The 13,428-nt window shown below is 43.9% G+C and overlaps 1 protein-coding gene across 2 annotated transcripts in view; it reads right to left on the reverse strand.

Moving 5' to 3' along the window:
* CRYL1 (crystallin lambda 1) overlaps window positions 1-13,428 on the reverse strand; it is a 162,562-nt gene that overhangs the window by 103,834 nt on the left and 45,300 nt on the right. The gene's annotated exons all lie outside the window — the stretch shown is intronic.

The following is a 13,428-nucleotide window of genomic DNA, read 5'->3' on the forward strand; positions in this document are numbered from 1 at the left end:
ATTTTTTTTAAACAAAAAGGTCAAGATCCCTCATCAGTAGGGAAATACCAATCAAAACCACAAGGATAGGTCACTTCACACCCATTAGTATGGCCACTAACAAAAGAAGAGAAAATAAACGAAGCGTTAGTGAGGATGGGGACAAGCTGGAACCAGCGCACTGTGGGTAGGAAGGAAAACACGTGGCAAACTGTTGGGTGGCTGTTCAGAAAGTTAAAAGGACAGCTAGCACATGATCCAGCATCCATTTCTTGGTACATAACCAAAAAACTGAAAGCAGGGACTCAAACAGATATTTGTACACTCAGGTTCATAAAGGCATTGTTTGCAATGGTAAAAAGTTAGAAACAAGGCCCTGGGTGGGTAGCTCAGTTGGTTAGAGCATTGTCCCCATATGCCAAGATTATGGGTTCGATCCCTGGTCAGGACACATACAAGAAGCAACCAATGAATGCATAAATAAGTGGAACAACAAATCAATGTCTCTCTCTCTCTCTCTCTCTCTCTCTCTCTCTCTCTCTCTCTCTCTCTTTCTCCCTCCCTCCTCCCCTCCCTCCCTCTCCCCATCCCCACCCTTTCCTCTCTCTCTAAAAATTAATTTTAAAAAGATAGAAACCCAAATATCCATAGACAGATGAATAAACAAAGTGCGGTCCATCCATACAATGGAACATTATTGAACTTTCAAAAGGAAGGAGATCCTGTCACATGCCACAACGTGGATGAACCTCTAGGATATTATGTTAGATGAAATGAGCCAGTCACAAAAAGACAAATACTGTATATTCCACTTATTTGAGGTCCTGTAGAGACACAAAGTAGAAGGGTAGTTGCCAGCGCTGGGGGGGAGAATTATTGTTTAATGGGTAGAGTTTCAGTTTTGCAAGATGGAAAGAGTTATGGAGATGCACAATAACATGAATGTATTTAATACCACTGTACTGTACACTTAAAATTATTATGATAGTAAATTTCTAATATTTTACAATTATTTTATTTTTTCAGAAAGGATGAGACAAGGCTGACGAGAGGTAAAACCGGAAAGCGGGAGTTCTTCATCCTGACCCTCGGTCCCTGGGGAGAAGGGTGAAAGAAGGTATGTTCTAATGAGGACCATCCGGCTGCCTGCTGCAGGAACTGTGCTCGGAAGGAGCCTGTGCTCGACAGAATGCTCTGCTGTCAGTGCCTTAGAACCCTGAATAAATATTGAGCCAAAAGCCCACATTTGCACTTGGCCTCACAAATTCTGTAGTCAGTCCTACTGAAAATCTATGATGGGTTAAATAAACAAGGTAGCGTGCACACAGACAGACACAGACACAAGCACACACACACAGTTGCCTAAGGAGCACTATTCATGCTTTCCAAAACATCTTAGGGATTTTTCTGCCAGTGAGTCAAATAATTTTTACATGATTTCATGTCATGCTTTTTACCTTGAAGCTGTCAAAGTCCTTCATCTCCTGAATTACATGCAAAATAGTGTCTTCAGATTTTACTTCAGATCAGCTCTCTGTGCACATAATACTCTGTGTCTCATGTGTGTTGTCATTGTTCAGTTGTGGCTATTGAGCCAATTCATCAAGCAGCTTATATTAGTTGTACAGAGTATTGTACGATGTCATAGTGACAGATTCAAAATTTAAGATTTATCAGTTTGATACCTAAAATCAAGAAAGAACCACCCTGGCCGATGTTGCTCAGTGATTAGAACGTTGGCCCGCCCACCAAAGGGTCTCAGGTTCAATTCCCAATCAAGGGCACATTCCTGGGTTGTGGGTTCATTCCCCACCCCTGGTCGGGTTACATTCAGGAGGCAACCAGTCAATCGATGTGTCTCTCACATCAATGTTTCTCTCTCTTTCTCTCTCAAAATATCCTCAGGTGAAGATTAACAACAACAACAAAAAAGAACTGATTTAAGTGCCAGCAAATACATATTTTATACACCATCAAGGGAAATGCAGCAAAAAGAGTCATAAGAAAAGGTTACCCTACTGAGATACAAAGGGAAAGCAGGGGTTTCCAAGTCCTAGAATCACACATCAGTTGAGGGGGGGACCAGGCCTGCAGGGGAGGACAGTTGGGGGGGAGGGACCCAGGCCTGCAGGGGAGGGCAGTTGGGGGAGACCAGGCCTGCAGGGGAGGACAGTTGGGGGGAGGGACCCAGGCCTGCAGGGGAGGGCAGTTAGGGGGGGGGGGAACCAGGCCTGCAGGGGAGGACAGTTGTGGGGTACCCAGGCCTGCAGGAGCGGGCAGATAGTGGGACCAGGCCTGCAGGGGAGGACAGTTGTGGGGTACCCAGGCCTGCAGGAGCGGGCAGATAGTGGGACCAGGCCTGCAGGGGAGGGCAGTTGGGGGTGACCAGGCCTGCAGGGGAGGACAGTTAGGGGCAACCAGGTTGGCTGGGGAGGGCAGTTAGGGGTGACCAGGCTGGCAGGGGAGGGCAGTTAGGGGCAACCAGGCTGGCTGGGGAGGGCAGTTAGGGGTGACCAGGCCAGCAGGGGAGGGCAGTTAGGGGCAATCGGGCCGGCAGGGGAGCAATTAGGCATTGATCAGGCTGGCAGAGGAGTGGTTAGGGGGTGATCAGACTGGCAGGCAGAAGCCGTTAGGGGCAATCAGGCAGGCAGGCGAGCGGTTAGGAGCCAGCAGTCCTGGATTGTGAGAGGGATGTCCGACTGCCCATTTGGATCAGGCCTAAACGGGCAGTCGGACATCCCTCAAGGGGTCCCAGATTGGAGAGGGTGCAGGCTGGGCTGAGGGACACACCCTCCCCCGTGCACGAATTTCGTGCACAGGGCCTCTAGTTTATGTATAAACTCTCAGAGAAACCCTTTCTCCTCTCCACCCAGAGTCAAAGTCAGAGCCTCCACATATAAGTGAGTTATATTCTTCCTCGTTCTCCATTTCACTAACAATGTCGCCTTTTGAATACTAGCTTCATTTGAGATCTCCAATTTGATCCCCCATCATCTACAGACTAAGGTTTGCTATTAGAACCAAAGGTCTAGATTAGCAAGATAGGAAAATACTCTTAGAGCAGTTGTAGTTTTCACACATCCCTTGGGATTCCTGCTCCCAGACTGGTCTCTCAGAATTTATGTTACTTTCTTACCAGTTCAGCTACGCATTACAAAGAAACTATCAACTATATACATCCACTCCATATTTTTAAGTATTTCAACCTGAAAGGATTTTCAGGATATTTGCTTTGCCATATTGCCAGAAACTAATTTCTAGACTGTTTCTTTAAGGTATAATATTCCTAGATACTTGGTATATTTTATATTTCATGAGAAAAGGGAAATATTCACTACCCTCAATTTTGTAATGATAATGTTATTCAATGTGAATATGAGCTCTACTATACAAATAAATTTATATAATTATTAAGCGATTTTGTTACAGTTCTTGTTCACATTTACAGGAACAAAAACATTACCAGTATTAGGATTATTACTGCTAATGCCTGCCTGCTCTTTTGTTTCCCAGTTTTGCCCATTTGGAAATATATATATTACCTGAATCCAATGAACTTAGCCTTAAAAATAACTAGATATTTCAATGAAATGCATCAAAACACAAATAATGTTTCTTTTTTATTTAGTCTAACTTGTTCACTTTGGTAACAGAAACCGATGCCCAAGTTAGTTACAGATTTGCCCATGGACATCAAGCTGCGGGAAGCAGGATGGGATGGAAACCATCTTCAGACTCTTTCTCTCAAACATATTAATAGGAACCTCTTCCTCTTCCTGACTCTTCCTCCAAAACTATGATGGCGCTCTCATTTAAAAAAAGAATCCTGGCTGAAACCAGTTTGGCTCAGTGGATAGAGCGTCGGCCTGCAGACTGAAGGGTCCTGGGTTCGATTCCGGTCAAGGGCATGTACCTTGGCTGCGGGCACATCCCCAGTGGGGGGTGTGCAGGAGGCAGCTGATCGATGTTTCTAACTCTCCCTCTCCTTTCCTCTCTGTAAAAAATCAATAAAATATGTTTTTAAAAAAATAAATAATAAATAAATAAATAAAAATAAAAATAAAAAAAGAATCCTGTCTGGTGGAATTTATTTATAGGACTATTGGGCACAATTTATTGCCTTAAAATCTGACGATGCTAGGTACTCAATATTGAAGAAATTAGAAAGAGAGGAACTTGTATGCACTTCCTCCCTCATGAATGCTGCTAACACCTGAGTTCCAACCTGCTGAGCTTGAACTTAGACGACAGGTTCGTGTGTTCCCTTCAGGGAGCCCCAGTGTATCTAGCAAACCTGCCATCTCCTTTCAGGATTTCATCGCCAACAGGCGTGTCCCACTTGAGCCAATACTGTGACTTCTGGGCTGGGCCAAGGTGGGAAGCTGAACGGAAGGCAGCTGTGCACGGGTGAACCTGCAGCCTGGCTCCGAGGACAGCCCAGGGGGGTCTGTGCTAATGCATGTGGCCAACCAATCAGTCCATCCTTGGGCAAGTTTGAAATGAAGACCTAGAAAGTAGACTGGGTAAGGACGGGATGAGCAACAGATGAATAGCCAGTGGTAGAGTCACAATGGTGGACCTTAGACATGCAAATCCAGAGACCAGGACCTGCTATGAAACAACCTTCCCCCACTAGAACTGCTGCGAGCTACCAGAGCTGCCCTATGACCATCAGAGGCCCAGGTGTTCCAGAACAATGTCCCATTTCTGTGGCAGTGACGGCTTCCTGGATCCCTTACTCCCTCCGTCTCACAACTGATCCTCATCGACACATGTAATCTGAGTACTTTCATCCTGGACAACCTGAAAGCATGTAGCACCTACTTTGCTTGGACCTTTGGGCTAAAAGAAATGACAACACATCTAAACTGCTCAGTTTTGAACTATATGATTTATGTAAATTAGACCTGAAGAAATGGCTAAGCCTGGGAATCAATGGCATTGGTATAAGTTAACTACGTTGCCCATAAATATAACCAGAATACAAGTGGCCAGAACTGTGCCTGGCCACCAAACACACACACACACACACACACACACACACACACACACACACACACATCACTTCAATTCAATTAATAAGTATTTGCTATCACAGAGAAACAGGAAATAAATTTAATGGAGTACCCTGTTTCTTTTCTAGGACTATTTTCTTTTCAAAACTTATTTTGAGAATTAAAAAAATTAGAGAAAGAATAATAAACATGCTCATATTTCTACAATCAAGATTTAACAACAACCAATCCTGACATATTTACTTCTGGTCATTTGTTAAATATGTAAAAGTTTTAAAAATCTAATCTAATAATAGACAAATATGCAAATTGACTGCACCTTCGATATGCCCAAGCCACACCCACCAGCCAAGCCACGCCCAGCAACCAATCAGGACAAATATGCAAATTATCCCAACAAAGATGGCGTCTGATTTGCATATCACGACAGTGTAAAAAGAAGCCAAGAGCTGCAGAAGGGAGCAAAGCTGCAGAGAAGCAAGCAAGCCGGGGGGAGGAGAAGGGAGGAGCAGAGGCGGGGCCGGGGGAGAAGGAAGTTGAGCAGGCGGGGCCGGGGGAGAAGGGGCGGGGCCGGGGGAGAAGGGAGGAGCAGAGGCGGGGCCAGGGGAGAAGGGAGGAGCGGAGGCGGGGCCGGGGGAGAAGGGAGGAGCGGAGGCGGGGCCAGGGGAGAAGGGAGGAGCAGAGGCGGGGCCGGGGGAGAAGGGAGGAGCGGAGGCGGGGCCGGGGGAGAAGGGAGGAGCGGAGGTGGGGCCAGGGGAGAAGGGAGGAGCGGAGGCGGGGCCAGGGGAGAAGGGAGGAGAGCGGGCTGGCGGAGAAGGGAGGAGCGAAGGCGGGGCGGGGGGAGAAGGGAAAAGCAGGCTGGCTGGCAGAGAAGGCGGGACAGGGGAGAAGGGAGGAGCGGAGGCGGGGCCGGGGGAGAAGGAAGGAGAGCGGGCTGGCGGAGAAGTTAGAAAAGCAGGGGGGCTGGCGGAGATCGCGGGGCGGGGGACAAGGGAGGAGAGCAGGCAGGGTGGGGTAGAGTGCAGCAGGAAACCCTATTGCAGGATTTTTCCTGCAACGGGAACGCTAGTAAATAATAAAAAAATATTAAAGTTCCTTTAGCCTCCAACCTCACAAAACTTTTCTGCTGAACTCAGTTAGGGTTTTTATTGCCAAAGCCCAGTAACATAATGATTAACCGTTTTGCCCTGAGTAGCTCATGTGCTCAAAGGCAACTTCTTTAAGCTTCAACAGGCCAAAGCAAACTTTTGGACTTTCTTCCAAATGTCCTGAGTCACATGAGATCAAATCAATGCCAGGACAAAGGAGCCTCTTGTTCCTTTGAGGACCTACTGTTTTCAGACCTTCCCTGGGACATCCCTATAGAGCAGAGGAGAGAGGCCATGTGGGGACAGAAAGCCGGCGCTGCAACAGCCACGACAATCCTCCCAAAGTTAGGCTCATACGAAGAATCTGCTAAGGGACTGGCCCCGAGGCCCTTTTCCCTCCAGGGTGGAAACGGGCAGAGGGGACAGATAGGGCATACTTTAACCCACTGGACGCCGCACACCAGGTCCTGAGGGGAAGGCGGACTAAAGGCTGGGAGGAGCTTTCACACACACTCAAACAGACCCCTCGAGTTCCCTTCAGGTTCCGCAAAGCCCTATGCCACAATCAAACCCAGCCACTTGGCAATGTTTTGTCCCAGTTAGACCAGTTGCAGTATTTTTCCTGGAGTATTCTGAAAGAACTTCTGCCTCAAGGTTTACAGAAGACTTAGATAAAAACCTAGAAAAATGATATGGCTCCCAACCAGCTTTAGCAGCCTCATGTATGTCACAGTGTTCGGCCTTACACTGTTTATTTTGTTGTTGTTGTTGTTTAATTAACATTTTTTAAAAATCTTTATTGTTAAATGTATTACATATGTCTCCCTTTCCTCCCATTGGCCCCTTCTAGCCCGCCCCTGTCCCCCACCACACTATTGTCGGTGTCCATGGGTTATGCATATATGCATGCAAGTTCTTTGGTTGATTTCTCCTCCCACCACCCACCCTCCCCCGCCTTCCCTCTGAGGTTCGACAGTCTGTTCCGTGCTTCTATGTCTCTGGATCTTTTTCGTTCAACAGTTTATATTTTGTTCATTAGATTCCACATCTGAGTGAGATCATGTGATGCTTGTCTTTCTCTGGCTGGCTTATTTCACTTAGCATGATACCCTCCAGGTCCCTCCATGCTGTCTCAAACCCCCTACACTGTTAACAGTGAAGAACCTTCTAGTTCAAAGCGAATTGCTAAGTGGCTACTGCACACCAGTGCAACCTCTAGAGGTCAGCCTAGCATTAGAACTCAAAACAGTACCTGCATCCTTCAGCAAAATTAAATTTTTACTTAAAATTAGAGAAAAGAACATGTTAATGATTAGTGTCGAGTAGGATATGGGTGATTTTTTATATTTCTATTTTTAAAATTTTATTGAAAAGGAGCATTCAGTAAGCTAAAAAGATAAAGTGGAACCCTTGTGCACTATTAGTGGGATTGTAAAATGATGTAGCTGCTGTGGAAAATGGTATGGTACTTCCTCAAAAAATTAGAAATGGAATTACCATATCATCCAGGAATCCCATTTTTGGGGATATATATAAAAAATGAAAGCTGGGACTTTAAGAGATATTTGTACATCCAGATTCCTAGGAGCATTGTTCACAGTAGCCAAGCAGCCTAAATGTCCATCAAGGGATGAATGGATAAATAACATGTGGTATTAACATACAATGGAATATTATTCAGCCTTCAAAAGGAAATCCTATCACATGCTACAACATGAATGAACTTTGAGGACATTATGCTGAGAGAAATAAGCCCATCACAAAAAGACAAATAGTGTGGGATACCACTTTATGAGGTCCCTAGAGGAGTCAAATTCATAGACAGAAAATAGAATGGCGGTTGCCAGGGGTAGGGGTAGGGAGAATGGGGATTTGTTGTTTAATGGGTACGGCATTTTAATTTTGAAAGATGAACAGTTTTGGAAAATGGATGGTGCTGATGGTTGCACAACAATGTGAATGTACTTAATATCACTGAACTATACATTTAAAAGTGGTAAGGAAAGTAACTTGCCACGTGTTGTTTTTTACCACAATTAAAAATTAAAAAGATAAAGCCAATATGTTTTCTTTATTAAAGGAGTGGCTGCTTTAACTGGCATTACATTTTGTTTAAACTTGAATCTTCAAGAAGGTAAGAGAGGGTAGGAGTCAAGCAAGGACAAAGCTCCATACGAACTACAATTCAGAAATACGTTGATTTAGGGACCAGCTTGTAGATTTGGGGGGAAAAATTTTTTAGCTAGATTTGTTTCAATTAATTTATGTAACAATATAGGCCTTGAACTTCCAATTACACATGGTGAATAAAACACAATATTTATTTCTTCTACCTCCAGAAATCTCAGTAAAACCAGACTAAAGGAATCGTCCTAACTAGACTTACTGTGGTGATTATTTCACAATATATACAAATATCAAATCATTATATTGTGCACCTGAAAATAATATGCTATATGTAAATTACATCTCAATAAAAATTTTAAAATAAAAATATGGGCCCACAGGTGAAAGATATCAAGATACATAATAAATAAAGATTGAATTTGGGGGGGAAGATGGGAAATAATGCAAGAGAGGTAAGGTGAATGACCAGTGGAGTGCACAAAGCTGATTATTTGCGTATGGAGAAAGGAAAAGTCCAGTGGGAAAGAAGTCAAAGTGTCTCCCAAAGGACCTGGCAAAGGTCAGGGTTTGCAGACACCAAATGTGACACAACGTAAGTGAGGTGCCTGGAGCCCATGATCCCTCCCCTCCCCACTCCTGCAGAAACTCAACTAGAACACACCAGACACATGAGGGGCAGGCATGACACCCTATAGAAACATGGAGTTGAGATCGAGTATACACACTGAATGGTGAGAACCCCCACAAACATACACACCCCTTCAGGCACTCCCCTTAGATGAGCAACAAGAATGTGGGCAGAGAGCCGCAGGTCCTCTTCTGGAGACAATGTGTCAAGGAGAAGGGACATACGAAATCTCCATGAGAAAGCTGGACCCCTGCCCACTATTCCGAAAAGATCCCCAGGGAATGTTAGCCTGATCCACCACACAAATCCATAGAGCTTGTCAGTGTCTCTTTCTTAAGCACAATATACCATCACCCATCACTAGACAGCCTCTAGTGTTTAAGGTAGAGACAAACACAAAAACAAAATTCAGTGTGGAACTATGAGGAAACCATAACAATGTAAGAAATGAAAGAGAGTAAAAAAAAAACAACAACAAACAAACCTGTAATATCCTCAGAAAAATTGGAGAAGATATTACATCTAGGACTCAGTAATAAGATAAAAGAAAGATTCATACAAAGATAGAAACATACAAATGAAATACATGGTAGTTCAAGTAGAAATTTTAATGAAAGGGCTGGAGGGTCAATTAGTGGAAATATCTGAGGAAGAACAAAAAGACTGAGATGGCTAATAGAAAAGAAGATAGAAAAACTAAGACTTTTCTATGTGGTACAACATCTGCCTAGTAAGAGTTCTGCTTAGGGCCCTAACTGGTTTGGCTCAGTGGATAGAGCATCGGCCTGCCGACTGAAGGGTCCCAGGTTCGATTCCAGTCAAGGGCATGTACCTTGGTTGCAGGCACATCCCCAGTGGGGGGTGTGCAGGAGGCAGCTGATTGATATTTCTCTCTCATCGGTGTTTCTAACTCTCTATCCCTCTCCCTTCCTCTCTGTAAAAAAATCAATAAAATATATATTTTTTTAAAAAAAGAGTTCTGCTTAGGAAGAAAAATAAATAACTGAAGTGAAGCCATTTGAATTGTCCTGATGACAACTAAGTAACAGCATGACCTGTGAACACACAGATAAGTCAGGTTGAATGACCCAGCTGAACTCTTGGCCTAGGAGAGAACAGGAAAAAAGGGGGAGGCAGGGCAGGGAGTAGGGAAGAACTTAATCAAAGAAATAATACAAAAATATATCCCAAACAGAAGGACACGTTTTCAGATCAGGTATGAAGTCTATGTGTAGGAAGACTTGGGACAGGAGACTGCAGGTCTGCGTTATAAACTTGGTAGTAATAATTGTCTTTATGTATGTATTTCTTTAATGAGAATTTTTAAAAATATAACAATCTAGGCCTTTAGGTTTTTCAGAGTGGCATTAATGTGCTATCTATAATTTTGCAATCTCTTTTCTTCCAGTCCCTGGCGGAGTGGTACTCTGTGCCTGTATTCCCACTTCAGCAGAAACCAATTAGGGAAACAGAAACCAGTGTGTGTCACCTATCTGGACAGTGATGCTACCGCTGTTCCCAGTCCCCTGACCTGGCTCTATCGCTGACACAGAGGCCCAACCAGACTGTCTGAGAACCCCAGAGCCCCAATCACACACTCTCACTACACACGCATGGGTTAAGTTCATGCTCCACAAAATCCCAAATAAAGTCTCTGGAGTGTGAAAATTCAGAAAAACGTCCAATAGTGCAGCGCACCTCCTGCTGTGAAGTATCCGTGAACACTTTTCTCTCATTCATTCATTTCATTTTTATCATTTTTTAATGTTGTTTAAATAGGGGGGAAAGAACACCCCAATGTTAGTTAAGAGAGCCCCAGACTGTGTGGCAGCACCGTGTTTTTAAAATCGTGACTGCTTCCAGTTTCCCAAGGGCTATTCACATGGTTACCAGCCGAGCCCCTCGGATATCTGAACCTGAAAACCTCTCAGTGCAGTGCAGGATGGGAAAAGTAGGTTTATAGTTGTTAGAGGGAAATACAATAATTAATAAATAAGAATATAAGAATTAAGAATAAACTGTGTTTTTCATACTTACAACCGTAAACCAACTTTTGCCCTACCCTATATATAAATTTAAACATGTCACAGAAAAAGAGAAAATTCCCTCCATTTGTCCCCCAGGATGGCTGAGGCTCTGACTGCCTGGACCCAGAGCCCCCACTGCCCAGGCAGCCACTGTCCCTGCCTTCTCCCCTCTCCTCTCTGAGGCTCTCAGATGTTCTCCTCCCTTCAAGTTGGTGGTGCCATTGGGATTTGGGGAGATAACTCAAAAGGGCCTGCTTAGGCCTCACATCTGTCAACTTCAGCAACATTTTCACGGGAGAATCAGGCATTCGCCCAATTAATAAAAGTGTACTTTGATTTCCTATCTGTCATTGTTGGAAACCTCAAAGGGAGACAATCCACATGACTGTGAGTCCACACCCTTCATACCAAGTAAGCTTCACAGCCTACCTTCACTGTCAACGTGTATGTGTCTACATGCCCAAGCACATAGGATCACGATATAAGTGTGTACCCTCAAAATATTCAAGTCACTCTTCATTCTGCCATCCAAAGACAGTCAAAGCATCCTGATGTGCCAATATTTTTAATGTGCAATTAACCTACATAACTTTCACAAATCAGATAAACAAAGCTATTTCTGTTGGGAAAAAATAAATAACTGAAATGAAGCCATCATTTGAACTGTCCTGATGATAGCCAAGTGACAGCATGATCTGTGAACACACAGATAAGCCAGGTTGAATGACCCCGCTGAACCCTTAGACCATGGGGTGAGCATTTACAAGAGGGCTTCTTGACTTTTCAGTCCAGTAGGTTCAGTCACCCCCGCCTCCCTACCCCTGCTTCCAGGAGCGCTTCAATTAACCCATAAAACCGCTTTCCGCACTCTCTCCTGGGAGCACACGCATGCTCTCCTCTCCCCTCCTCCCCTCACTCTCAGGCATTACCTTTACCCTCTCTCCCCTAAGCTCCAGGGCCCCTCCTTTTGCCTCTATAACTTGTTTCTTGGGCCCATGTCTTCTACCACTTGCTTCTATCTCTGTGAAAATACAAGTTTTCTGCCCAGGAACAGGGTATAGTTACCATTTAGATGAGTCTCGCTTTTTGTCTTTCAATAAAACTGAAAAAAGTCCCCATGAATGTCTTACACATTTGCCTTATATTTATACCTAGATATCATACATTTTTTGGAAGTTGCAGCAAATTTTTAATTATTTTCTAACCATATATGGTTAATTTATGGAAACAATTTATTTTCCAACTGACATGTGTTATTCCCAGCCTTGGAATTTTACCAACAAAGTCTATGTTCAAATTTCACCCTTTTAAATTTCACCGAATAGTAAAGTATTCACTGTCAACTTGGCTAGAAGTATTCAACTTCTCCTGGAATCTCCTATTATTCATACATCACTTATCTGTTTCCCAGGGGGTGGGGGTAGATAGTAAATATTTCAGGTTTTGCGGGTCATACAGTCTCTGTCACAACTACTCCTTGTAGAGTGAAAGCAACCACAGACAATATGTAAACAGTGGGCATGGCTGTGTTCCAATTAAACTTTATTTATGGCATGACAAGAACTAGCGCGGACAGTTCTGCCTCACTTCCTGCAGAAGTGGAATTCCCACAGTAACGGGAGAGCTGTAGCACGACAGAACCAGGAACCCCCAGACCCCAAAGTCAGTAGAGGTAGCAACCAACCACAGGAATCTGGCCAAGGCCAGTATGTCAGTTCTCTACCATCTATTATCACAATCTTAGGGGTTAAGAATTTGGGGCAAGGCTCAGATAGGCTCACGTGCATGGCTGCAGTAAAGTTGAGGGCTGCAGTCAGTTGGTTGGGGACTATTGGCCTAAGCCAGTGATGGCGAACCTATGACACACGTGTCAGCACTGACACGCGTAGCCATTTCTGATGACATGCGGCCGCTGAGGTGGCTGCATGCCGAGGATGAAACATTTGCTGCTCCTGAGGATGAAACATTTGCAAAATAATGTTTTTTCCTCAAAGTGACACACTACCCGAGTTATGCTCAGTTTTTTGGCAAAATTTGACACACCAAGCTCAAAAGGTTGCCCATCACTGGTAAGCCAACCATGTCAAACTCAAGGGCTAACACAGGCCAAATAAACAAGGTTTAAGTTTATGTGGGCGGCAAAAAAACAAAAGCTTCAATTTTCATAGAAATGTAGGTTTATTTCAATAGAGACATGCTGAATACAAAGGGCTGAAATAAATGAGTAATCGTTACCATAAAATAATAGAACATTTTAATAAAATATTTTTATTGAACATTAACTTACCAGACACTGAATAACTGCACATAATAAGTGTAATGCAAATAATAACTACACAAATTAATAAGCGTAACACAAATAAACCTATTTTTCTTGTTCTCCGAAAGTGAAATATTTCTTGTTGCGCACACCAAACAAGTCAGTCCAAGACTAATGGCGTGGTAATCGGCTGCTAAAATATTTGCTGCTAGTATTAGTGGAGAGAAATTTATGCGCCTGCGCGTAAGGCGCCTAAGGGAAATGAATGCAGCACAATTATAGTAATCAGTCATTAGTGAACGTT

This window comes from Cnephaeus nilssonii (genome assembly GCF_951640355.1).
Source record: "Cnephaeus nilssonii genome assembly, chromosome: 6".
Lineage (NCBI taxonomy): Eukaryota > Metazoa > Chordata > Mammalia > Chiroptera > Vespertilionidae > Cnephaeus > Cnephaeus nilssonii.